General features: G+C 39.7%; 1 pseudogene; it reads left to right on the top strand.

Annotated features, from left to right (window-relative positions):
• Positions 1-26,519, top strand: part of LOC100614879 (histone-arginine methyltransferase CARM1-like) — a 267,533-nt pseudogene that overhangs the window by 146,517 nt on the left and 94,497 nt on the right.

Below are 26,519 nucleotides of genomic sequence, written 5' to 3' on the forward strand. Positions count from 1 at the left end.
CAGGGAACAATTTAAGGTGCAGTATTTTATAAACATGGTGTTCTTGTTGCTTTACGGTAATAAATCACACATTGTATAATTGATAGATACCTGCTTTATAAGTACAGGAGGAGTTCAGCTAGAGTATTTTTCATAAATTTCTGGCAACACTTTACCAGCCCAGAATAATAGATAACTAGTTTTCAAATAATTATCTCCAAAGAAAAAACGTCTGCAGTTACACAGAGAAATTTTCACTGTCTTGATTTTGTAAAATTTGGGATCAGAAAACCTTTCCCTGTCTAGCCAATCTTTCTGGTTGGAGCTGAAGCCACTTCCCTGTTAGTTACGTTACATGAATATGTTACATCTTAATTTTGTGTGTATCTTTTCTTCTCAGCCATCGTCAACTGATTCACTAACAGCTTATTCCCAGGTAGAACATGCCCCTCAGTGTTGTCCTAGGTTTCAGAATTTCCCACTTTCTGGAATGCAGATATTGGTGCTGGAATGAACAGTGGCCTGGCTGGTTTGTCTCAGAGCAAACTGTGTCTGTATTTCTCTTCCATCTGTATGATGGAGATCATAATATCTCTTGGCAATGGGGATTGGATTAAGTGGCACTATGAATGTGAAAATGGTACTAAATGGAGCACTTCCTGAGTGCGTGTTTGCTTTTGACCCTGGCTGAGACTGGCAGCAGGAAGTATCTCCTCTCCACTCCCGATTGTTCTTTTGTGTTTCCCCTTGTGCTCCTTTCCCCCAGCCTCCTCCTCTTCACTTTGGTTCCTGGGCAGCTGCTACTGTGAAGACAGTGCAGCTCCCATCTGCTTTCAGCATATGGGACCAAGGCTGTTGCTTCCAAAGTCCTCATGTTTGCTGTTCAGAGCAGGGTGGGTTATTGTGTGGAAAGTGAGGCAGAAAAATTGCAGCATGATTTAATCAGTCTCTGTTAAAGCTTCATGTAGTATTGATGGGATTAATTGATCAGTCTTTCTACCTATCTGTTCATCTATCCATCCGTCCATTCATCCATCTATCCATCCATGTATCCATCTCCTAACTTTTACCACAGAAAGTTTGAGTTTCCTCACACATCTCTATAGTAAGATATAAACAGATAAAGTTCAAAATTAGAGAACATATAGAAAGCACAGAAGTCTGAGGCCAAGAGCAAATTAAAACACAAATCTGCGTATTAGAGGACTCATAAGTATTACTGCCAACCCATGATTTTGACTCTGGGCATCTTGACATTCAAGCAAAAGGGGAAACACTGTGAATTTACATGATCTCCAGAGTCCGTAAAAGATAGAGCAGTGGCAGGAGGGCAGAATATGTCAAACAAAGCTTCTTTTGGCATTTGGATCTGAAGAAAATTTTTATATGGGTTCCCAATAGGACTTGGAATATGCCTTCATACCAGAGTGTCAAGGATTCTAGACTCAACAGTCACTCAATAGCTACATTCTCAATAAGATTTAAAATATCCCTTTTTATCAAAGTATCAAAAAATTATAGATTTGACACTCATTCTAGAGCTGGATTGCAGTTAAAGCTGAAGGTAAGCCGTATATATACAAAGATCTGCTGGTTGTGGTTATAAAAATATTGAATGATAACCAATATCCCTGGATTGAATCCTCCTGGCTTTCAGTCCATGTTATCCCCTCTTCTGTGTAAGGAAAGTGCAGATGGATGTCAACCAGGAAGCACTAATTTAACTATTGCTGGATCTATTAGTTGCTTGTCATAGAGTAGATGGTTGATCACTTTGTTAGGGAAGGATGATAAAGCGGTGGGTGGCATAGGCATCCTCTCTGAGTGGAATCACTCTTCAATATAGATGCCATACTCCAGGATCCCATGGATCATTAGTAATTATACAGGAAGGGTGGGGAAATGAATGGTTTGAGAAAAATTCGTTTTCATAGCTGAAATCAGTCAACAGTACCATATTCATATAAAAATATGTTGTTTGGGAATGATAGTGACTGACTCACCAGAACTTATCTGATAGCTCTAGATTTAAGTTTGAACCTGCCCTAATGAGTGTCTGCACAAAATGACCAATTAAGGTCATTGCCAAGAAACACAACTACTTCTCTTACACGTGTAAAATAAAACTGTCAATTGATTGAAATAAGCATACAATACTATGTTTGTCTATCATTTTTCTTAGTTTTTATGATTTCGTGGTACTCAAAAATAGAAGGGAAGTACTTGATATTTTAAGTTGCAGACTTTTTGTCCATGAAGTTTTGTAATGGGGCCTTGAGTATACGGGAGGCACAGACCCAAATGCCTATACAGCCCAAGCAAGTCATGGAAATGCATGAAGTGGGCTGGTTGCAAAGAAGAGAGAATGGGGCAACTATGGCAACTGGAGATCTCATATCCATTCAAAAGGTTGCAGTAGCTACTTCCCTCATGTCAGTTGTTGCTACACAGTAATTCAGACCCTAGTGTGCCCTGTCATACTATTTAAGGTAGAAATCCTTGTTTCCTGCCACATTCTTCTGAGTTTTAAAACATATCATGGCCAAATTAAATATTCCTACAGACCAGATTTAGCCTCTGCTCATTTTGCACCCAGTTGACTATCAATATAAATCTGAAAGAGAAAACAAGATAAAAGCAAAGAGATTGAGCTAAGAAGACAGATGCACATCACGCTTTTAGCCAATTATAGATTCACTTCACTGAGAACTACAGTGGGTACATTTTGCTCTCTAAAAAAATGAATACAAGATGAATTTCTTGAATAGGATTAGGTAGCACAACCATGCAGAATTATTGTTAAATGCATGTTTGAATGGGAAGAGAGCTAGATCTTAAAAATCGCATTGCAAAACTAACAAAGCAGTTACTTGTCATCCAAACTGGTCTTTTTATGTGATTTGAAATCTCAAGTCTTCCAGGTACAAAATACTTTCTTTCCTCTGTCTTGTACCAGCTATAGCATTTCTCAACTGAGTTTGTAAGTGTTTTTGTCTCATTCATTTATGGATAATATATAAAGGGAAAGCCCAGAGAGATTTTGAAGTCTACGTATTATGCAAAGTTTTCTCTTGGCAAAATAAAGTGCCCAAGCATTATGTAGTGAAGGTACAGACTGCTGTTTCAGTTTTTTAAACTGAATACTATATAGGATTACACTAATGCTTCTCCAAAGTTATTTGTTAGGGGAATGGAGGGAGTATGGCATAAGCAATCATGAAAATGTTCATTTCAGTTGTCAAATGTCATTTTTTAAACAGTGTAAATCTAATCAAATTGGAAATGTGCCTTTATGCCACCTGTTTGGTGTTTACCTGTGCTGCTTTACTTGCTGGGAGGCATGCAGAGGCCTCAGGAAGCTATGAGAACTAATTGAATAATAGCTCATGCTACAACATAAATAAATTAGTCCCTCTGTGAATACATGTTAAATGCTCCAGAGGGTGCATTCTGGCCTTACTTAGTGAATGAAGGTACCATTTATCTTTCTACAAGTCTGGTGACCTTCAGATGACTAGGAGGTTGTCTGAAATTCCATCTTCATCCCAGGTAATATTAATATGGGGTGGTCTTCACTGGATTGGTTAAAGCACAGTGGTAGAAATAGGCCTAATTGCAAATAGACTGATTCACCTCTAGCGTTCAGAAAAGCATGGTGCAGATTTTAAAAGCACATGAAATGAGTAAGACATTAAAATATATAAAATTTTTAGTAAAAACAAATGAAAATAATACACTCTCAGCAAACTCTAGTGTCTGGCAATGACCCAGGAAAAAAATACATTATTGTAAATTGGGGGAATTTCTGTTTTAATCAAAGCTACCTATACAAAGTAGCTCAAGTCAAAAAGAAAAAGTTATCGAAGTGAAATGTCTCCTGGAATTTAAGGCATTCAGGCCCAGACAGTGTCCTGGTACCATGGTGGGGAAGGAGGTATATCGTCTCCAGCTTTCAAGTATTGCATGGTCTCCTCATAATCATCTTTCTGTTTCCCCATCTCTCTCAGTTGTGAGTGGCTACCTCCCCCAAAATTACATGAACTTATAGGCAGGACGACTCAAATCATTTATCATCCAAATCATGAATCTTTTGAATATGAAAGGCAGTAGGATTGATTATTTCTCCAGGACAGCAGGTATAAACTGAGATGTTCCGGGTGAACCAAGACATAGGATTGCCTGACTACCACCAACAACATTAGAGCCTCAGAACCTGTCCCTCTTTGGTTACAGTGCCTTAGTCTTTTGCTTCAGGCTGAGTTACCCTCTGGTCAACAGCTCATTCTTAATCTACTGGTTGGCTATGGGGTCCAATGGTGTAAACAGAACATCAGAAGCTTGGAGCAGGGCCAGCTATTCTTAGTGAGTGTGGACAGAGAAACAGTGCTGGCAACTGTGGCAGTGTCAGAGACTCAACATGTTATATAACCAGAAATTTTCCACCAATTGGCTTGTAGTAGCCTGTCACAACAACCACCTGCTGCTGGAGGCAAAATCGGGGTTTAAGCTAATGCAAGTTTCAAGATTTCAGAAGCTGATGAGCTGAGTGGGTGTTTTCCATGACTCACCTTCCTCCCATTTGCCCCTGAAGCACGCAGATTTTCTCAGTCCTGTTTCCTTTCTTTTAGCTTAGTCTATAATGTTTCTACCTCTTTTTCAGTAGTAGTTAACTGTGATTTTGCTTACCTTTAATATATGCTCCTTTCTTCTGATAATGGAAGCCCAGTCTTCCTTTTGGGTTAGATAAGGCTGGCTCAAGGCTAGTCCATTGGCATTGATCCCCTGGCCACAGAAATGGATTCAGAGATGGGTCTTTAATTTAACATGGTTCAACAAGACTCAATATGGGGCTTTTGTTGGAACACTTTGGAGGGACTGAGGTTGCTGAGCTTGTAGCACTGTTGTTTTAGAGTTGCTGGTAATCATCTTGTTCTATGAGGGGGAAGCCTGCCTAACGGGGAGGCAAAAACAGAGAAATGCAGAGCAAGAAAACAAGAAAAAACGAACAAGAGCAAGAGAGTGACTGCACACACAAGTGAGAGAACAAGTCCTAAGAACAGCACAGGAGAGCTTGAAAATAACTATTCTTGAAAATGGAACTTTAATCCTGTATTTTTCGGTTTTTTGAGCCATAAAGCTCCTATTCAAGTTATACGTAGTTGAGTTTTCCACCACTTGTTAATAAAAGAGTTTTCACAGATATACCTTAGAATCTTGGTTCTGTTCTGGTTCAGTCAATTATTCCTCTATTTAAGGCTGACCTCCTGTTCCATCTGTTTATTGGAGACCATGAAGTTCTTACATCTTGAGCCTTCTTTGTTGATGGGTAGAGCATCAGGGCAAGTCTACCAGGATTCTACAGGGATTAGGGATCTCACTCAATGTTCAAACAAATGAACAAACTGCCCTTGCCTTTATAAATGTTTAACATTACTATTTTACTAATGTTTAGGTCACTACTTGTCATCTCAATAAGTGTTCTTTGGTTTTGAAGATATGCATGAAGATCATCTCTGATTTGAAAAAACATGATCTCAATTGTTTTGCCATAAGATTCTTGACAGTTAAAGATTTGACTAATACACAGAATACTCCCAACAATAGTCCTACCCAGTGCTTTGCACCAATCTTTTGGTTGGACAAAAATAGTGTTAGGTTAGTGTTACACAACTTATGAACTGTAGGCTTGGTTGTTAATTGTAAGGCTTTGAGTGAAGAGGAAACCCAAATAATATATTCAGTTTCTTAGAACTTATAAGTAACTTTGTTTTAAGAGAGTTTGATTCGATGGCTGCTTTTGCTGACAAATTCTTTTTAAAGAGGAGAAAAAAGCACTAAAAGGGGGAAATTAGCTTGAAGATTGATGAAGCTGTGCATTTTTCTAGTTTTTCCATGTATCAATAGGAACATACAGTGTCTTATAATAATGCTATTTATGTTGGGCACTCAGAGAATCTGCTTTATATCTAAACGCTTTTTGCTCCTTTACTAAGTAAACAAACCCTTGTATAAAGTGTAAGAAGGGCCACCCTTATGTTGAATTTCACTCAGCAGCAGAGTCCCCTGTCTATATATACATTTGGAATGTATTCATTTTCCTATACTACTTCAACTCTTACCACCTGAGATATCTGTACCTTTCTCTGGAAAAACACACACAGCATATCTGTATAGGAAATTTCCTAAAATTTGGTTTGTGTTTATCTAACTTTGAGGGTTGGGATGAAGAAGGTTCGGGAACTGTCTTATGCAAATGTGTCCCTATCCATTGAAAAAAAGAGAAGCAAAAATATATTGTCATATTTAGGAGTTTAGGTAATAAATGGATTTTGACTTGAAAAATATGATGGATCAGATCATTTGGTTTTGCTACTGAGACACTAACTCAAAGAACTTTATGATTAGACTTTTTAAGTAAATAGATGGAGCCCAAATATTTAAGTTTACACACCTATGATTAGGGAAGAAATAAGTAAATGAGAAAATAAACTCCTTATTCTGAGGTAATTGCTTTAGAAGGCGTGAACCAGTCAAGAGGTAGAAGTCGAAATGGATCAGAAAAGGAGAAAGAGGATGAGGAGGAAAAATAAAGAGAAAGAATAAAAAAGGAGGAGGAGGAGGAAAAGAAGAAAAAGGAGTAGGAAGAAGAAGGAAAGAAGAGATGAGGAAGAAGAAGAGGTAGAAGAAGAAGGAGAGGAGCAGAAGCAGGAGAAAAGAAGAAGAGGAAAGGAAGGAAGAAAAAGATTGCTGTCATGAATTCATTTACTTACGCAGTCAATGATATTTATTGCACACTTACTATGTGCCAGGTATCAGAACTTCATCTAGGATTTGATGGTGAATGAATCTTTGTACTCTCTAAATCTTTTAAGCTTACATTCCATGGAGCAAGATAGAAAAAACTAAGTAACTAGACAAAATAGTAATTATTATCCTATATGTTATACAAAGAACTAATAAGAGGCAGACACAGAGAAAAAGACCAGTATTCCAGCTGTAGATATCACATCCATCCTGCTTGAATGATGTTCTGAGTGTAATTCCACTTCTCTCAGCACTGACCAGGTCAGGAGATCGAGACCATCCTGGTTAACACGTTGAAACCCCGTCTCTACTAAAAATACAAAAACAAAATTAGCCAGGCCTGGTGGCGGACGCCTGTAGTCCCAGCTGCTCGGGAGGCTGAGGCAGGAGAATGCTGTGAACCCAGGAGGCAGAGCTTGCAGTGAGCCGAGATCACACCACTGCACTCCAGCCTGGGCGACAGAGCCAGACTCCGTCTCAAAAAAAAAAAAAATGGGGGAAGAAGAATTAAATGAAGCAAGTGGTTAGTGTTGCTCTCTTCTTTGTACACTGATTAAAATGGTATCTTTTTCTTCCTTGAGTGTCCAGTAAAGAGAGCTTAATTGGGGAAGCTCAATCTGATGGACTAGAGAGAACTGAAATGAGCTGTCGGCAAATTCTTCCAGATAGCCCAGAATCAGTTTTGCAGCAATGTCTAGAGTTTGACATTATTTTATAAAAATCCACACCATGACTATTCTATTGTCAGTTGTATATTTTCTGGTATAATGTTGGGACATGTGGCCAGAACAGCTGGGGTAGTCAGACAGGTATTACCCCTTCCTGGCACGGAAAGAAGCTAGTGTCTTGGTAAATAAACTCTTTGTATGGAAAGCACCACAGACAGTGTGACTTGTAAATAGCAGCTATTTAAGAGAAGCAAGCAAACAAAAACAGATCCCTTCAATCTGGTCTTTTAGGAGTAGCAGAACAGAAAGAAAATGGTACATCTGAGTAGTCTGTATTGATTCGTGAGTAGAAATACATACTAAAATTGAAAAGTAATGATTTGTTATGGAGAAGCCTAAATCAAGCCTGAGAAGGGAAGGAAAGTAATTGGAATCATGGCTGTAGCATGGAGCTGTTATGTCCTTGGTAAAATATCTACATGATAGAGAAAATTACATCTGTGTATTTGTGATCAAAAAAATTACAAGACACAATGCTTTACAGCCTGAGAGTTTATAATAGTCATTCCACCAGGTCATTCCTTTTAGAAACAGTGTGGGTAGATATGTCCTTTGAAAGGAGTTCTCATTTTACTCATGATGTGTGCTCTAGACATAGGAACTGGGCTTTTACGAATAACTGAGGGCAGTTCCCCAGCCTTATATACTCAGCCCACTGCCCTCAGGCTTCTAGACAATATCCCCATAGGGACCTCTTTATTCCAGAGCAGCAATTCTAATCCATGTCTTCCCACCTCTCTACCCTGAGCAGCTGAAGGAGCCACTGTGCAAATGTGGACATCCATTTTGACTTTCTTATACTCTAAATAGCTGGCCTTTCTTCCCTCTCCTCTGGTAAACATTCCAGCTCTACAGAATTAACAGCGTTCTTCAAACAAATGGTACCTGCAGATCAAAAGCCTCCTCCACATCAAAAAAAAAAAAAAAAAAAAAAAGCACTCCTTGCCAAAATCTTCTCCAAAGGCAAAATTACCTGCTGGATTTAAAGAGCCCTTCACTTCTCTTACCCCAAATTCTGTCCCCCAGTTTGGAGAACTGAGGAGGAGAGGAGGATAGGCTATCACTGCTCCTTTCCTTTTCGGTTCTCCAAAGTCGCTGAGGAGAGGGGAGAAATCAACAATTAAGTTTCTTTTCCTTTTTACAGAGGTTTTTTTATTTATTAATTTTTTTGACTCTTTACACACCATGTGGAAACATAGACACTTTTCTTTATTTATACACATTTGTTTAACCATTAAAATAAAAGTGAGGGTAAATTGTGAAAAAACAAAAACAAAAACAAAAACCTTTTGACAGAATTCCCCACGGGGAGGAATTAGCTGATGATGGTTCCTGGACTGGCCAGGATATTCCTGATTTTCTAAATCCCATCAATCCCATAAATACATCTTAAACTTGTCAAACAAGAGGCTGCGATTTTTGGTTTGTTAAATGTGGCCCCTGTATTAAGATTATAAATAGCTGTGACTGTAGTGTCTGCCGTGGACTGAATTGTGTCCCGTCCAGATTCACATGTTGAAATCCTAACCCCAGTGTGGCTGTATTTGGAGTAAGGAAGCAATTAAGTTGAAACGAGGTCATGAGGTGGAGCCTTGGTTCTGCAGAATTCATGTCCTTATAAAAAGAGACATCAGAGAGCTCAATAGCTTGCTGTCTCTGCCATGCGAGGATGCAGTGGAAAAGGCAGAAAACTGCAAGCCAGGAAGGGAACCCTTGCCAGGAACCTAACCATCTGGCACCTTGACCTTGGACTTCCCAGTCTCCAAAACTTTGAGAAAATAAATTTCTGTTGTTTAAGCCACCCAATCTGTGGCATTTTATTATGGCAGCCTAAGCAGACTAACACTGTTAATAATATAATAAAATTGGATTTTTAAAATATCAAACACAATAGAACTGACACATCCAGCTCAGTACTTACTTTGTAGGCTATTTATGTATTGCATGGATGCTCGTGTAACACAAAACTTTGTTGGAGCTTCTCTTTTACATTTTCTTTTTGGAGATAATTGGCGAGCCATACAAGACCAGCTGCGTAACTTTATAGTCAAAATCTTGTTTTTTAACCAAAAATGATATTTTTCAACTTGCCATATATCCTATTAACTTAATTGGGCAGCCATTATTTTGGGTTGTATTAAGGTCTCAAATTTCCCCCAAAGGATAGAGACTTGCAACTGTTGAGAATATTCAAAAGATTATTTGTTAAACAAATTAATTTACCGTAGGCTTTGAAAGCCCAAGCAACAGAGACTCAAAGAACTCACAGATGGGTGACAAAAACCACTGCTGGCAATCTCTGAGAACTCAGAGAGAATTGGAGAGGTGCCAGGAAACTAGAGCTGGGTAAATATTGTCCAATATCTTTTTAAAAGAGAAAAACGCAAATATAGGAAATTGTAGCTTAACAGACTTGATATTTTTGACTCCCAATCAAATTTTATAAGCAAATAGTTGGGTCCAGAATTTAAGGGAACATAGTCAAAAAACATTGTTGAAATTAAGATAAATTAAGATCTACTTAGTCTCTGATGTTGCCTCTGAGAACAAATTGGAGAAATGAGCAAAATGACATGACAATTAAAGAGCTATGAAGCTTTATGTGTAGTTGAGTGAATCTCTATGAAAAGTGTTGACACAGAAAAAAGCTGACAGTGTATTGTTAATAGTGAAAAAGCAGGTTGTAAACCAATGGAGTACAATACTATTGTTGTATATATTATAGAGATAGATGTGAAAATGTAAAGAAAAATTCCTGGGAAAATCCCAAAATGTTATCAGTGATTATATCTGGGAATTATTTTTCCTTTTTGACTTTTCTGCATTTCTAAATTTTATACGGTTAAGTAAGAGACAAATTTTTTCAATTGCAAAAGAAAATGGTTAAGGCCGGGTGTGGTGGCTCACACCTGTAATCCCAGCACTTTGGGAGGCTGAGAAGGATGGATCATTTGAGGTCAGGAGTTCAAGACCAGCCTGTCCAACATGGTGAAACCCTGTCTCTACTAAAAATACAAAAATTAGCCAGGCGGTAGTGGCACACACCCATAATCCCAGCTACTTGGGAGGCCGAAGCAGGAGAATTGCTTGAACCTAGGAGGCAGAGGTTGTGGTGAGCTGAGATCGTGCCACTGCACTCCAGTCTGGGGGACAGAGTGAGACCGTATCTCAAAAAAAAAAAAAAGAAAAGAAAAGGTCAAAAGAAAAAATATAATGGGAGAACAGAAATATCAACCAATACATTGATTTTTATGTGTAGGAAGATGCTGTGAAGAAATGGCATTGCTTTTACTGTAATAGGATATTCTTACTATATGAATGTTGCCATACTTTATTGGCTGAAACTCTCTTGTTACCAGAATCACCGGGAATACAGATTCTGGGTTTTATCATTCTGATACAATAGACTTGGAGGGAGGCTTGGAAATTTAGCCACAGGGAATTGGTCAAATTATGGCACATTACTGAGTTGAAATCATATATCCATTAGCAATGAGGTGGAGAAGACTACTTAATGGCCTAGGACGTTATTCATAGCATCTTAAATAAAAAGTGCTGGTTATAAAATAATACAATGTAATTTTATAAGTAAGAGGAATTTTTACATACACACAAACGTACCCAGAATGTTAAGCATAATTAGTCACTTGTATAATGGAATTATTCTTTTTATTGTATTCTTTTTGATTTGTGGCATTTTTCTAAATTTTTTATACTTTTCATTTGTTGGTTTTGTAGTTATTTTTAAACCATCATTTGCATCCTTTCCTTTATAGGGATATAACTGCAAAAGATAGAGTTGAGAGAAATTTTATAATGAAGATACATTTTTAACCAAAGAATCCTTCTGTTTTCATTTAAAAAAATCCACATGGAAACATTAGCTAGGTGAGGTTAATTATTTGGGATGAGCCCTTACAAATTGGTGAAATAGTGATTGTTCAGGGTATACTGTAAATTTAATCCTGATCTACATTTCCACCTAGAACTGCTCCCTTTATCCCTTTCCTGGTCCTTTGGAGGAGATGGCATTCCCTTGTGCAGGAGGGGCAGTGGTTATATGTGTTTGCATGTTTATTTTCCAACAAGGTCTTTTTTCAAACTATCTGTCCTTACATGGGATGGACCCAGGGCCTTACAGGGTTGCTTCTCAAATTAAATAGTTTCACCAAGTTCATTAGTCATTTTTCCAAATGTATTGAATTTACATTTCAGACTTATTTATTGGGATGGCTGCTACATTAGCACTGTGTTCTAGAGACTAGCGATGAATGAGGCTTAAACTTCTGCTACGGTTTAAGTGTCACCTGCAAAACTCATATTAAAATTTAATTGCCATTGTGACAGTATTAATAAGTGTGACTTTGGCTAGGCATGGTGGCTCATGCCTATAAACCCAGCCCTTTGGGAAACCGAGGTGGGTGGATCATCTGAGGTCAGGAGTTCAAGACCAGCCTGGCCAACATGGTGAAAACCCATCTCTACTAAAAACACAAAAATTAGCTGGGCATGGTGGCAGGCGCTTGTAATCCCAGCTACTTGGGAGGCTGAGGCAGGAGAATTGCTTGAAACCAGGAGGTGGAGGTTGCAGTGAGCTGAGATGGTGCCATTGCACTCTATCCTGAGTGACAAGAGTGAACTTCGACTCAAAAAAATAAATAAAAAAAAGAAGTATGACTTTTAAGAAGTGAGTAAGCCATGAGGGCTCCACTCGCATGAAATGGTTAATGTCAATAGAGTGGGTTGTTATAAAAGTGGCCCTCTCTGTCTCTTGCTCTTGCACTTGCTTGCCCTCTGCCTTCTGCCGTGGTAAGACACAGCAAGAAGGTCCTCACCAGATGTAGTTCCTCAGCCTTGGACTTCCCAGACTCCAGAACTGTAAGAAATTAATTACTGTTCTTTATAAATTACCCAGTCTGTGGTATTCTGATATAGCAACACAAAATGGACTAAGACACCCCTAAACAGTTTCCCAAAAACTTGATTTAGGTAGAGAAATGGAGATTTTTTAAAAAAAACTATAAGTTCAATATAACATGAATGATGATGGTAAGCTTAGAACATGAGGTTGGAGGGATATTTGTCATCCTTGGCTCCACAGGAGAATTTACTCTGGAGGCTTTTTTAAAAATAGAGATGCCTTGTCTCTACCACTAGAACATTTAATTACTAGATGTAGGGTGAGGGCCCATTATCCATAGGTTAAAAACACTTCCCAGGTGATTCGGATCTAGAGCTGAGTTTGAGATCCACTCTATTACAGCAACTAATTTTGTCTATGATGTTCCAGAATATAGCAGTGAAGAAATGCTAGTTGAATAGAATCTGGGAGGATGAATACAAGTTTGACATCAAAAGATAATCTAACAGAAAAAAATAGGGGGATTCAAAATCAAGATGCCTGGCCAGGACTGGGTTGATGTGGGAATGTGTAAGTGTTCAGCATGGTGGAAGCATGGAGGTCATAGGGCAGGTCTCATGTGTGCAGGAAGAGAGCACAGAGAGGGTTCTGGAAAGTGCGTACAGGTTACTGGACAAGATCATCTAGAACACTAGGTTGGGTCTAGAATGTGAGGGGCCAGAGCTTATCATGAACCAAGAGTGTGTGGGCATTAGGGATCCAGCCAAGGCTATAATATAAGGGAGAGACCAGGTCACAGTGCCTGTGGTGGAGTGGAAAGAGGCCACAGACAGTAGAGACTACTGGGCAGTATTCAGGAGACATCTCTGAGGCAGAAGTCACAGGAACTGGCCACTGTGAACACTGTGTTATCTATCAGCAATATCACTTCTGGAATTTTTTGAGCTTTCACTTCTATATTCTTTTCTCAAATGACAGAGCATTTCTTTGTATTCACATATCCCCAGTTATTTTACCTTTTCTCTATAAATCTAGATAATACTAAATGAGAGAGAAAAAACTGTCATGACAATAGAATGAGATTATATGAATGTATATATAAAATATATGTGAGTATATGTATGTATATATTCTATTTTTTGGTATTCACATATATGGTTTTTTTTTCTTATCATCAACAATCACCTTCCCTAGAGCACTTTCTGAGTATAAATCTACGAGCTTTGTAAGCACAGCACTGGGAGAATTTCTGGAGCCCAGTCTCTGCCTGTGTTTCTTTGTGCTCTCTCACTTGACATTTCTGAATGCAAATATGTCTGACAAGTGTAAATAAGGGTGTCACAGCTCGGAATAGTACCCATTTCCGCCTTGCCATCTCTTATCATGTATGTGTTCAGGGATGAATGTGCCATTTTCATCTTCTAATATTTTCACAGTTGGAATTTTTTACAAAGTGCAATGGTGAGCTCTATGGTTTCCAAGGTGAAGAAATGGATCTACTTTTTATCCTTGCAGAATTCAGTGCATTTGCAAATACTTTGAAAATATGCCAAAATAAAAAAAAGGAATACTCAGTGTTCAGCCAGCGGACAGAAGAAGCGTCTGCTGCACAGTACTTCCAGGTCAGGAGGGTTATCCTGGGTGGAATAAATTGATTTGTTTCAAGGTGTGCCTCTGAACACATCTAGGCAGGGTGGGTGGAGAGGAGATAATTAATATTCTATTGCAGTGGTTCTCAAAATGTGGTCACCAGGCCAGCAGCATCAGCCTTACATAGATTTAAATCCCCGTTCTGCCACTTATTACATTGTCAGGACTTGGGCAAGTTGCTGGATCTTTCTGAGCCTCAGCTTCCTCATCTGAGGAACATAATTCACCTGATTGTCATGATGCTTTAATTTAATTAGATGAAACTGTGAAGCACTTAGCATGGTACCTGGCCCATAGAAAGCTCCACAAAATGGTGGCAATTACAACAATAATATTTCTTACCAGCGTTCAGCGCTGGATTTATATGCACCACATCTCCCAACTGGCTTGCCTCTGTTTCCATCAGGATTACCACAATCATTGCCTTCTGCCCTACTTCCACCTCCACCAGGATTTCTATCCAAGTTCTGTTTTCCTGTCGAGGCTAATGGGGCTCATCAGGGCAGGCCATCCCTTTTGGTCCTGGCTATTTTCTCTCTTGACTCTTTTCTTTTTTTTTTTTTGACAGAGTCTCGCTCTCTTGCCTAGGCTGGATCACACTTTTGTGATTATAGCTCACTGCAGCCTCCAACTCTTGGGCTCAAGTGATCCTCCTACTTTAACCTCCCGAAGTTCTGGGATTGCAGGTGTCAACCATCCCAACTTGTCTATTATTCTCAATTTGTGCTCTCTCACAACCTCTGATTTAGGAAGGGAGCTTGAGTACTTATCTCATCAATATCTAGGTCCAAATCTATTGAATCTATGTAGTCAGAAGTCTGGGATCTACTTAGAATTCTATGCTTTACATATAGGGCCAACGTGGCCAGGTCACAATGTCTCTCAGAGCCTCAGCTTCTCTGTTTGTGAAAGATCATGTCTTCCCTGACCAAAGTGCCTGTCAGAACCAGATGCTCATGATCGTGCGGACTTTGTGGGTTGTTTACTCCCCCTCTTTTCTCTTTCCCTTATAGTTTTATGGCTTCATTTCTCAACAGCAGAACATGATGCAAGATTTTGTGAGGACAGCCACTTACCACAGAGCCATCCTCCAGAATCACATTGACTTTAGAGACAAGGTAATGCCGGCAGCAGGTTATGAATCTCATGCATTTCAGAAATCTTTTCAAGACCAGAATCAAAATGAAGCGTTAGTAGAATTACCATATGACCCAGCAATTCCCCTCCTAGCTATACACCCAAAAGAATTGAAACAGGCATTCAAACAAATACTTGTACACAATTGTTCATAACAGCGCTATTCAAAATAGCCAGAAAGTGGAAACAATCCAAATGCCCATCAACTGATGAATATATAAGCAAAATGTGGTATATTTACACATGGAATATTATGACTATTACTCACATTTGTATTATTCATAAGAAGGGATGCAGTGCTGATACATGCATCACCATGGATGAACCCCAAAAAAATGCTGAGTGAAAGAAGTCAGTCACAAAAGATCATGTGATTCCATTTATGTGAAGCATCAGAATAGATAAATTTATAGAGATAGAAAGTGCACTAGTGGTTGCCAGGGATGAGGGAGAAAGGGAAATAGGAAGTGACTGCTTAATGGGGACAGAATTTCCTTTTGGGGTGATAAAAATATCTTATAACCAGATAAAGGTAATGGTCGCCCAATGTAATGAACGTATTAAATGACACCATACTGTATACTTTAAAATAGTTAATGGTTAATTTGATGTTATGTGAATTTATCTCACTAAAATTATTAACCTTTGAGTGCCAGGAACTCGAGAGACTGAATGCACTGTTTTGGTGCATCGAACAGTTTAGGAGCTTTATTGCTACATAATAAATAGCTCTTCATGAGACACTCTATTTCAATTTTTTCATAGACTCCACAAGTACATGCGTTTATTTCCTTAATGAAATGGATATGAATGATGAATGGTTGCCAGCACATTATACACCTGTTGTCCAGGGTTATTCTACCTGTTAAAGAGACAAACTGTTCAGAACACTCAACAGCTTATCTCTCAGGCAACAGTACTAGTCCAAAGACTCGGCAGTATGGGATCTAGTTTCATATTTTCTCCTTAACTAGCTGTGTGATCTTAGGCAAAATGCTGAAGTTCTCTAAGCCTCACAGTCTAGTCTACTGACATAACAATTGTAGATCCATGGTCCTTTAGCTTTGCAGCATTACTTCCTAGGAAGGTTGTGGTAGAATATTGAAATAATTATTCCAATAATCATGCCTCCCTGTATCCACACATACATAGTCATGTAGCTGCTTCTCTCATCAAGAGCATTCTAATTTTTTGGCCCTTATCTCTGTGCTGGCTTTGTGACTTGCTTTGACCAATAGAATATGACAGTGGTGATGTTGTGTGAGTTCCAGAGCCTAGGCCCTAATGAGCCTTATAGCTTTTGCTCTCCATTTCTTAGAACCCAGTGATTACCATACTGTGAAGGAGTCTAGCCTGCTAGAGTTCAGAGGTCACAGGGAGAACTGAAGCACCTCAGCCAACAGCCATCACCAACAACTGCCAGACCTGTGAGCGAGGCCATCTTGGGTCTTCCAGTCCAACCGACCCTCCTGCTGGATGCAGAGGAATGAACAAATCCAAGCAAGAGCAGGAGAGAAACTGCCCAGCCCTCCCACAGAATTGAGAGAATTCATAAATTGTTTCTGGTTTAAGTCACTAAATATTCTTGCATCTTTCCCTCTGTTTTCACTAACTATTGTTGCATAACAGTAGTTATAGTTGTATACAATACAATTATACAACCTCATACAAGTATATACAACTGTATAGTATTATTATACAACAATATTTAATGAAAACAGAGGGAAAGATGCATGAAAGGTAGTGATAAATAGGCCCCCAGCTAGAAGCTGGTTTGCACATGGCTTTCTGTTCTTTGTCATGTCCATTCTGCTATTGAGCCCATCAGTGAAGTTTTTATTTTGGTTATCATATTTTTCAGTGCCAAAATTTCCATTTGGCACTTTGTTATATCATCTGTTTCTTGGCTGACACTTTCTATTTTCCATTGGTTTTAGTGGTATTCATGATTGCCGGTTGGAACTTTTTAAATAATAGCTGCTTTAAAAGTCTTTGTCAGATTGTTCTGACCTCTATGTCATGGCAGTGTTAGTTTCAGCTGATTATCTTTTCCCATAGGAATTGAGGTTTTCCCAATTCTTCTTGATTGGGTTCGGGCTGCAAGTTCCTCCCGCATAGTTGGTCTTCTGAGGGCTATGTTTCCTATGTCAGTTCATTTTTCAAAGCCTTGGCGGTGCTATTTGGATCTGTCCTCTGTGTATGTCACCCAGTGGTCAGCCTGGCACCTGGGCAGAGTTCTCAAAGTTTTGGTATGCTAATTAGTACCAGATCCATGCATGCACAGGCTGAGGATGACCCCAGGAATTTATAAAAGAAACTGTATGGAGCTGCTTTGCCAAGCTCCTTCCTCTCCGTGATACTTTTTAGTTCCCTGTGACCACTTTTCAGTCTCTTGCCAACAAGTTTACTCTGCCATGTACTTCCATGACTTTGCCTGCATATTGGCCAAGCAGAGAGAGACCGAGAGAGAAAAAAAAGCACTGGGGTTCAGCCCAGGCTTGGGAATGACAGCTCCACTGAATGGGGAGAAAGGTTTCCTTCCCTTATAGTTTTGGTTAATGCAGGCTGATGTTGCCAATACCACAAGATTCTTGGGGACGGGAGTGTGGAAGAAGGAAGGAAAAGGAAGGGAAGTAGAGGGAAGAGAGGAGGGGGAGAAGAGAGAAACACAGAGAATTTTCACACCCTGACTATTAGAAATTTACTTTTCTGCTGCTAAAGCCAGAACTACACGGTGTCTCAGGAGCTCTCTTTGTACCCTGGTGCTCATTTCTGGTGTGTTGACTTTAGGCCAGGGTTTACTGGGGGAAGAAAGGAGTTAACTCACTGTTGGTTGGGTAATATTTCAAATCCCAGTCTTATTTCCTGATATGGTTTGGCTGTGTCCCTACCCAAATCTCATCTTGAATTGTAGTTCCCATAATCCCCACATGTCCTGGGAGGGACCCAGTGGAGGTAATTTAATCATGAGGTGGCTACCCTCATGCTGTTCTTGGGATAGTGAATGAATTATCATGAGATGTGATGGTTTTATAAGAGGCTTTTCCCCTTTTGCTCGGCACTTCTCCTTCCTGCCATCATGTGAAGAAGGATGTGTTTGCTTCCCCTTCTGCCATGATTACAAGTTTCCTGAGGCCTCCCTAGCCATGTTGAATTGTGAGTCAATTAAACCTCTTTCCTTTGTAAATTACCCAGTCTCAGGTATGTCTTTAGTAGCAGCGTGAGAACAGACTAATGCATTTCCTAATCTGCCTGACGTTCTTAACTCTTCGGAGTCCTCAAGTAGTTGCTCTAGGCATTCTGTCCAGGTGTTACAGCTGTATTTAATTCAGTGCGAGAGAGAGAGAGAGAGAGAGAGAGAGAGAGAGAGATAGAGAAAGAGAGGGTGAAGTGGGCCTCGTCCAACCCACCTAGGACTGGACTCTATCTAAAAGCCACCTCTATGTGCTCTGATGGGTGAGAGTAATGGGTAAAAGGCAAAGGTGAGACCAGAAATGGCGGGGTTTAGCCAAAGAGTCTTATATATCATATGTCTTGAGGTGCCCAGCAAACAACCTTATTTTGCCAGTGGGACAAGCCTGTTAACAGTTACGAAGTAAACATTCCCAGTGAAGAGGATCTGCTAGGATAGATGGGCAGGATGAAGACTAAGGAGAAAAACTAGTTCATTTTTGAGCTTATCTGGCCTTTAAGGTTGTAAGTAAGCAATCTTGTCAACCTAAGGTAGGTTTTTTCCAATTAAAATAAAATTTAGCTCTGAATTGCTGATTTCTTCTTCACGGTTTGAGCATGTTTCCTGGAGGTATTAGTTTTATTTAGGGAATATTCTCTTTCTGTATAGGGACTTAGTTTTAATCTACAATCTATTTGCTATGTTATCTATGATCTATTTTAAATTCTGGTTACAATTTTAAAGACCACTCCCTAAACTACTAATGACACTGATAACTTACATTATAAAAGTCTTTCACAGACTTTTCACATGGATCGTATCACTTGGCCATTTCATTTTTGTATCTTTTCATCTATAACAATGAAGATATTGGGCTAGATTATCTTTAAGGTCACTCCCAGCTCTAACTTCCTTTGATTTTACAAAATACCCTTTCCCTGCCTGCCTGAAATAGTTTCATCTGCCAATGAAATGAAATAGGCATCCATCTGTTAGGGGTTATGAAGGTGATAATTAATCACATGGTTGATAATTAATTATATCCCTTTCCTTCTTTGAGTTCTGAACCAATTTAGAAATAGACACAGATGTCATGAAGAAATCACAATATCAATGTTATTGTTGCTGTTTGGAGAACAGGGTTCAGACCTATTGCCAAATGCAGTTTCCTAAATCTTCTGCTCCAAAAGCGAACTTTTCCACTCACTTACATGCTGAACTACTGGTCTCCCAAACAAATCCAGAGCCTGCCCCATAAGGTTCTCACATGGGGGACTCAAGGGCACACACTTGGTTTGGAGTGGGCAGGCCAACCCCTCCCAAGCGCATGCACTATGCTTGCTCCATCCTATTTCCCAGTGTCACCATCAAGGTGAATCATTCCTGCTAAGGGGAAAAAAGAGGGAGGGTAAATGACCACTCTTAATTCCATTACCGCCCTCTCCTGGGAGTAAATATTTCCTCCATTCTGAAAATGAAGGAGAAAACTGACCCACTTTAGTGTCCCAGGAATCCTCTGGTTCTGAACAAACCAGGATGGTTGGGACCCCTCACTCCAAATCCACCAAATCCATCACAAATGCAAAATCTTTTTTAGTCCTTTTTTTGTTTGCTTACATCATACTGAAAAGCATTCTGGAATAACGCCTGGGGGTCTGTGGAGGATGCTCCTTTTTCACTAAATCCTTGTATTCTTCCTCATTGAAATTGACTATTTAAAAGGGCATTGAAATTGACTGCCTAAAAGCACAGGGGTTTAGAATGATCAATAACAATAGCTATTATTTATTGAGGAGCTTAGTATGGGCAAGCACCATGCTAAGGGCTTTCCACACACCGTTTCTTTTAATCTTCATCACAACTTTATGAGATAAATACTAATATTATTGCCCTTTTACAGATGAGAGAATAAGGGCCCAGGAAGGTTGATAATTTACCTGATTTTATACAACTAGAAATAAAAAGGCCAGAATAAGACCCACTTAGTCTAACTTTGGAGCCTGTACACATAATCCCTGAAAGGCATTGCCCATGGGAAGGTTGGCTAAAATTGCTAAGGAAGATTTTTGTTTCTCCAGGCCTAAGGATGGGATAAAAACATTTTGGTTACTTAAACATTCCCATGAATACATGAGGTTGCCTTGCACAACGGTTACATTCATGAGTTCTGGAGCCGGAGAGCTGAGTTGAAACTCCTGCTTGACCACTTACCATATACCTGCCATAGACCTTTGTCCTGTTTGTCTTGAGATCTTGGGCAGGTTGTCTACAGTTTCTGGGCTTTGGCTTCTTTGTCTATAAAAGTAGGAAAATGATAAGAGTAGTAGCTACTTTCTAGAGCTCTTACAAGTTCAAGATGATACAGTGTCTATGAACCCTATATTAGCAAGGATTGTTATTATTGATGGTCACGGGTTTCCACCTCTGCTATAACTTTAAAGCTTCCAAATCTTGATTTTTCATTCTGCCTCCTCCATGTAGTTTTAATGAAAATCATTTCTTGGCCAGAGCACACTGCTGGCTGAGAACTCCATTTGGAATCCTTCCAGGAAACTGACCCCACTAGAATCCAACCCATCTCCCCTTCTTGGAGTTTCTGTTAATTGCCATCTGGCTATTTTTAGTTTCTTTAAGTGTGCACTGGGCACAAGCAGGGAAAGTCCATCCTGCTGAGGGTTTGGGGCTGTGTGAGCTGTGGGGTTTTAATTTGAAAATGTTTTGACACTTCATTTGTCAGGGCACCAGTTGCTGGAAACTTGTGAGAGTGAGCAGGAGCTGAGAGCTTATTATTTTTTTAAATCAGTGTTTTCACAGAGGAGAGAATCCCCAGTTGCAACAGCTGCTTAGTGCATCCAAATGTGAGTTTGGCTTAGGCAGAAGGGATTTAGGGATTTGAAAGCTTAAAAGAAAACATAAATAACAACAAACATGGAAAGCAACCTGTTCAGACTGTCAGCTGATATTCAGATTTGCAGAGCCTGAGCTTTGGTTCTTCTGATGTGAGTTTTCTCTGGTGTGGGCTTATCATCAGTTTGGTCAAAGGCCTTTGAGTCCATTTCTAATCCTGTTCTGAAATGATCCCTCACTTTAACACACCGCACACACTAATGAGGCCTGACCTTCATCACTGACTGGAATAAAGGCTATAGCCTAGATCTGCCACATAGGGCTGTCTGTAAGTGCTTGCTTCCCTCCATTTCTACTGACCCTCTACTTCTTGACCAGCATAGATGTTAACCCTGTGGTGGCAGAATCCTTGTACAGAGCCTGTGGGTAGGAGTAGAAAGAAAAGGAAATTACTTATGATTCCTGCTAGGGGCTTCACATATCCTATCTAATTTAATCTTTGCGTGTTAGTCAAGGTTCTTAGTTGCCAGCATCAGAAACTAATTCTATTAATTTAAGGTGGGGTGAGAGGATTTCTTTAAATGTTACAGGAACATCAGATAATGAGTCTTAGAAGCTAAGTATCTGGAATAATTTTCAAAATCATGTTGCAGAATTGATCTCAGGAAGACAGCAATGCAGCCAGACATAGACACTGCAACGTGCACAGCTTTCACTAAAGACCAATCTTGAGTGTTGTCCTAAGAACTTTCCCTCTGATGCTCTAGGGTCTGGAGGTTACTGTGACCTCACCATAGTGGACTCCATATAGTCCCTACATCTTCACCGTCTGAGCTCCCATGCAAAGCGCGTCTTCCTGGCAGAGCCTGGCTCATGCTTGTGCTTTAGCTGACACCTTCGCTTCCCTAGCAAGAGGCTGGTGCTGCCTTAGAATGTGGGGCATTCCCCAAACATAGGAAGGGAGTTCTGACGCTGAGAGGCACCAAAGAATGGCAAATGCCCACTGCACTGTACAACAAACAAATGCAATACATATTGTTAGGCTAATAGTATAGACAAAGAGATTGGAGCTACAGAAAGCTAACTAACTTGCTTTAGCGTAAACAACTGCTATGTGGCAGAGCTACATGCAAACTCAGGTCTGTCTGTATGCAAAGACTGTACTGCAGGATGATTTTAGGGGTGACAGAAAGTCATTTGTTTTGTGTTCTAGGTTGATAAACTGACATTTCGCTATGTGATTTTTTGGAAGGTGAGGGGAGCAGGCTGTGATGGTAAAAAACAGTATCTGCTTACATATATATATATATATATATATAATTTTTTTCTATAGCTTGGGATTTTAAGTCTGATTCAGTTTTCCAGGGCTACCATAACAAATTACCACAAAGTTAGTAGCTAAGTGCAACTGAAATTTGTTCTCTCATTGTTCTGGAGGCTAGAAGTCTGAAATCAAGATGTCTGCAGGGCCATGCTCCCTCTTAAGGCTTTAGGAGAGGATCCTTCTTTACCTCTTCCTGGCTTCTGCTGGTTGCTGGCAGTCTTTGGTGCTCCTTGGCTTATAGATGCATCATTCCAAGTGCTGCCTCTGTTGTTACATGGCATTCTCCCAGTACGTGTTCCTGTGTAAATTTCTCTCCTCTCATAGTGACACCAGCCATATGGGATTTAGGGCCCACCCTAATTCATTATAACCTTATCTTAACTTGGTTACATCTGTAAAGACCCTATTTCCACATAAGGTCACATTCACAGGTTCTGGATAGACATGAATTTTGGGGAGGTAGACACTATTCAGTGCAGTATAGAGACTAGTTTCATTAAGTTAGATATCACAGTAACTCATTTCTGAGACTAATTCTCTGTAATAAAGGTAAAGAGAAAGTGATAGAAAATGAGTCTAGGTTTAACTGATCTCTTTGGTCCCTTAAGCCCAAAGGGGACCCTCTGAACAGATCTTCTGCCTGTGAGTGAAGCAGGAGTATATCTGTGCCAGCATCCTGAGCTTGAGTAGATTTGCTTCCTGAAAGGTTACTAGAGAAAGATGCCAGAGTCAGCAAAAGGAAATGCTTTCATTTGGTATGAAAGCAAAGTGCAGCTCTCCAGGAGAGCCAAGAAGACTGTGAATAAGCATTGGTCACAGACTGATTTTTAGGGTAATTGTGAAAAAGGAAGCTGAGGGCTTTAGGGTACAATGCAATAGGTGGCTTTCTAACCAAGATATTTGCACTCAAAGCACATCTCTGGTCCTTTCAAGATGGCGACATGTGACCTTGATCTTTTTGAGGTTAATTTTAAATTGCGGTAAAAACACTTAATCACATGGTGGCTGGAAAAATTTAGTAAGCAACTTCTTGGAGAGTCTCAGCACAGCTCTGGAATGCTGCACACACAACCGGGGAATCAGAATCAGAAATCATGAAATCATCGGACCCTCAAAGATACAGCTTATCCAGGCTTGTGAGTCAGGGCTATGCTGCTGTAACAATCAACTCCTAAATGTCAGCGGCTTAATCCAACAGAGCTTTATTTCTCTAATCTGTATCATTCTCACTCCAGGACCCAGGCTGATGGAACAGCCTCCACGAAAAGCACTACTAGTTCCTGTTGTAGAGGAAAGGAGGACCTAGCACATCACACAGCTAGTTCTTAAATCTTCCACTTGAAAATGGCCAGTGTTACTTATAACTACATTACGTTGGCCAAAGCAAGTCATATGGTCACTCCTAATTTCAACAAAGCAGGGAAATGCAAATCTACATCTGCCCATAAGAAGAAACAGAAATATTTGGTAAATGGCACTATATATTACCTTTGCAAACTCATTAAGGTAGGGACAGGTTGATAAGGTGATATTCTCAGTGCACCAGCTGTGCGTGGGAGGGGGTTAGAAAAAAGAGGGACTTGATGGATTAATACTTCACTTATAGGATTTCATTGAAATTAACTTCTGCCTGGTGGATTGCCTAGCCACTGAACACAAAGCATTTTAGAAAGTTCCTAGAGTTGAATTTCCAACACTTTCACTCTTCCTCTAAGACAGTGCCATGAAGTGCCAATTTGGGGCAACTACTGACTTTCTAAAGGCTTATATAGAAGGCTCTGTACGACATAGTGATATCTAATATAGATGACTTTGTTTTAACGTCTGCTTGCAGGCTAAGAATGTAAGTAAATAAAGAGGATAAAATCATTAAAAAGCAGTTCAATTGGATGAAGCAACCAAATAATAAGCTCTTTAAAATATTGTATTTTCATCCCTTGGTATCCATGGGAGGTTCTAGGATACACACATACCCCCCAAATTAAAATTTGTGGGTGCTCAAGTTTCTTGTATAAAATGGCATGATATTTGCATACAATCTATGCACATCCTCCTGTATGCTTTAAATCATCTCTAGATTAATATCTAATACAGTGTAAATGCTATATGAATAATTTTTACTGTATTTTTATTTGTATTATTTTAATTGTTGTATTGTTATTTTTATGGGGTGTTTTGTTTTTAATATTTTCGATGTATTGGTTGAATCCTTGGATGCAGAACTCACAGATGCTGAGGGCTGAGTGTACTAGACCCTGGTCTTTTTTGGCACTGAACCAGAAAAATTCTGATGAATTTACAGCTTCTGCCTAAATCCTCTTTTCACTTAATTTCCTGAGTCTGTAGTATTGGCATGTCCACTTTAACTTCAGAGTGGTGGCTTAGCTTTGGAATTGAGAAGTTCCAGAAACCCAGAAAAAGACAGAATCACAGGGAAATGTCAATAAACATGTTGATTTTCCTGTAACTACCGCCAATTTCTTAGCCTAGATTCCCTAAATTGCAGAGCATGAGGCAAAGGCTTCTGGGCTGGCACTTTATCAGGGAGTATTAATCTCAGGAAAACAGGAGTAGGAGAAAGGAGAGTGAGGCAGAGAAGGAGGGAGAGCAAGTGGAAGGCAGTACATTACTGAGCAGGCCACAGCTTTATGAAAAACTGATTGCTTGGTGTCATAGGACATCTTCAAAGGGGCAACATGAAGCTACTTCATCCTCAAATAGTTCTTCCAAGGGGAGAAAGGGAAAATGATTTATTCATTAGCTGCCATCTCCCATTGGTCAAAGTATTCCCTCACTGGGTATTAACTCCCTTACACTTCAAGGGTACACATGCATGAGCGTCAAGTAGGTGCTGCAGTGCTTTCTCTGCCTTGACAGAAACAAGGGAATTCCACTATAGGAAGCACATGGCACAAACGAATTGTGCACTGTTTTTTGTGCTAATGAACGATATGAGGACCTAGAAGAAACCATTGCAACAAGTTCCTCAGGCAGTAGTGAATATAGCAGCAACAGCAGCAGCAGCAGCAGCAGCAGCCATAAAACCCAGCTCCAGGATTCAAAGATCAGTGCAAGCGATTTCTAGGACCCCTCTGCTAAATAGCAAGGCAAGTGTTCTCTTCTGGCATGAGGCAAAACCAGAAGGCATTATAACCAGCCACTCAAGCCAGGAACCTAGGAGTCAATCTATACTTTTAGTCTCCTTTCAAGTCTAAATCCCTTAGATTCAATGGTCTCAGCATTTCTGCAACCTTTTCACTTCTCCTGTCCCACAGCAAGTCCCTAGCTCTCATTCTTATTGTATCTTTCCTGGAGTATTGCAAAAGTTTTGCAACTGCTTTTCCTGCTTGTACCAGTTAAGATATCTTTGACTCGAAATAGGAAAAATCCCTACTGGAATTGGCTAAAACAGTCAAAGGTAATGCGACTTCATGGTGTTTTAATCCATGAAGTCACATTACCTTTGACTGTTTTAACCAATTACTTTGAGCTTTGAGCATCACATCCAAATTTAACCACATTCAGGAAATAGGAGGCATCTTTTCTGTGCGTCTCTTTAAGAGGGAGGAAATCTTTCCCAAGAAGTCTTTCTCAGTAGACTCATAAAGAAAGTCATATCACATCCCCAAGCCTAAACCCATCACTGGCAACAGGAATAGAACCACTTACGATTGCCCTAAACCAATCAAGATCCCCTCCCTGGATCTGCAGATGGTTAACCACATACAGGAGGGTAAATAATAAAACTGAAGTTCTGATTGGAAGGAGGAAGGGAGAGGGGACTGATGCTGGTTAGGAATTACTAGGTTCTGTTACCTTTGATGTTGTGGCCCTCCAATCCATGCCATTAGTATGATGTTGCTGAAATGCAACTATGACATAATCCTATGAAATAATACTTCTATTTAAAACTTCCTGATGATTCTTCTTTGCTGAAGAATCAAGCCAAGTCTTGCACAAAAGACTATTTATGATCAAGCATCTGCCAGTTTCTCCAGATTTTGCTCTTGCCATGTT

This window comes from Pan troglodytes, chromosome 11, assembly GCF_028858775.2.
Source record: "Pan troglodytes isolate AG18354 chromosome 11, NHGRI_mPanTro3-v2.0_pri, whole genome shotgun sequence".
NCBI classification, from domain to species: domain Eukaryota; kingdom Metazoa; phylum Chordata; class Mammalia; order Primates; family Hominidae; genus Pan; species Pan troglodytes.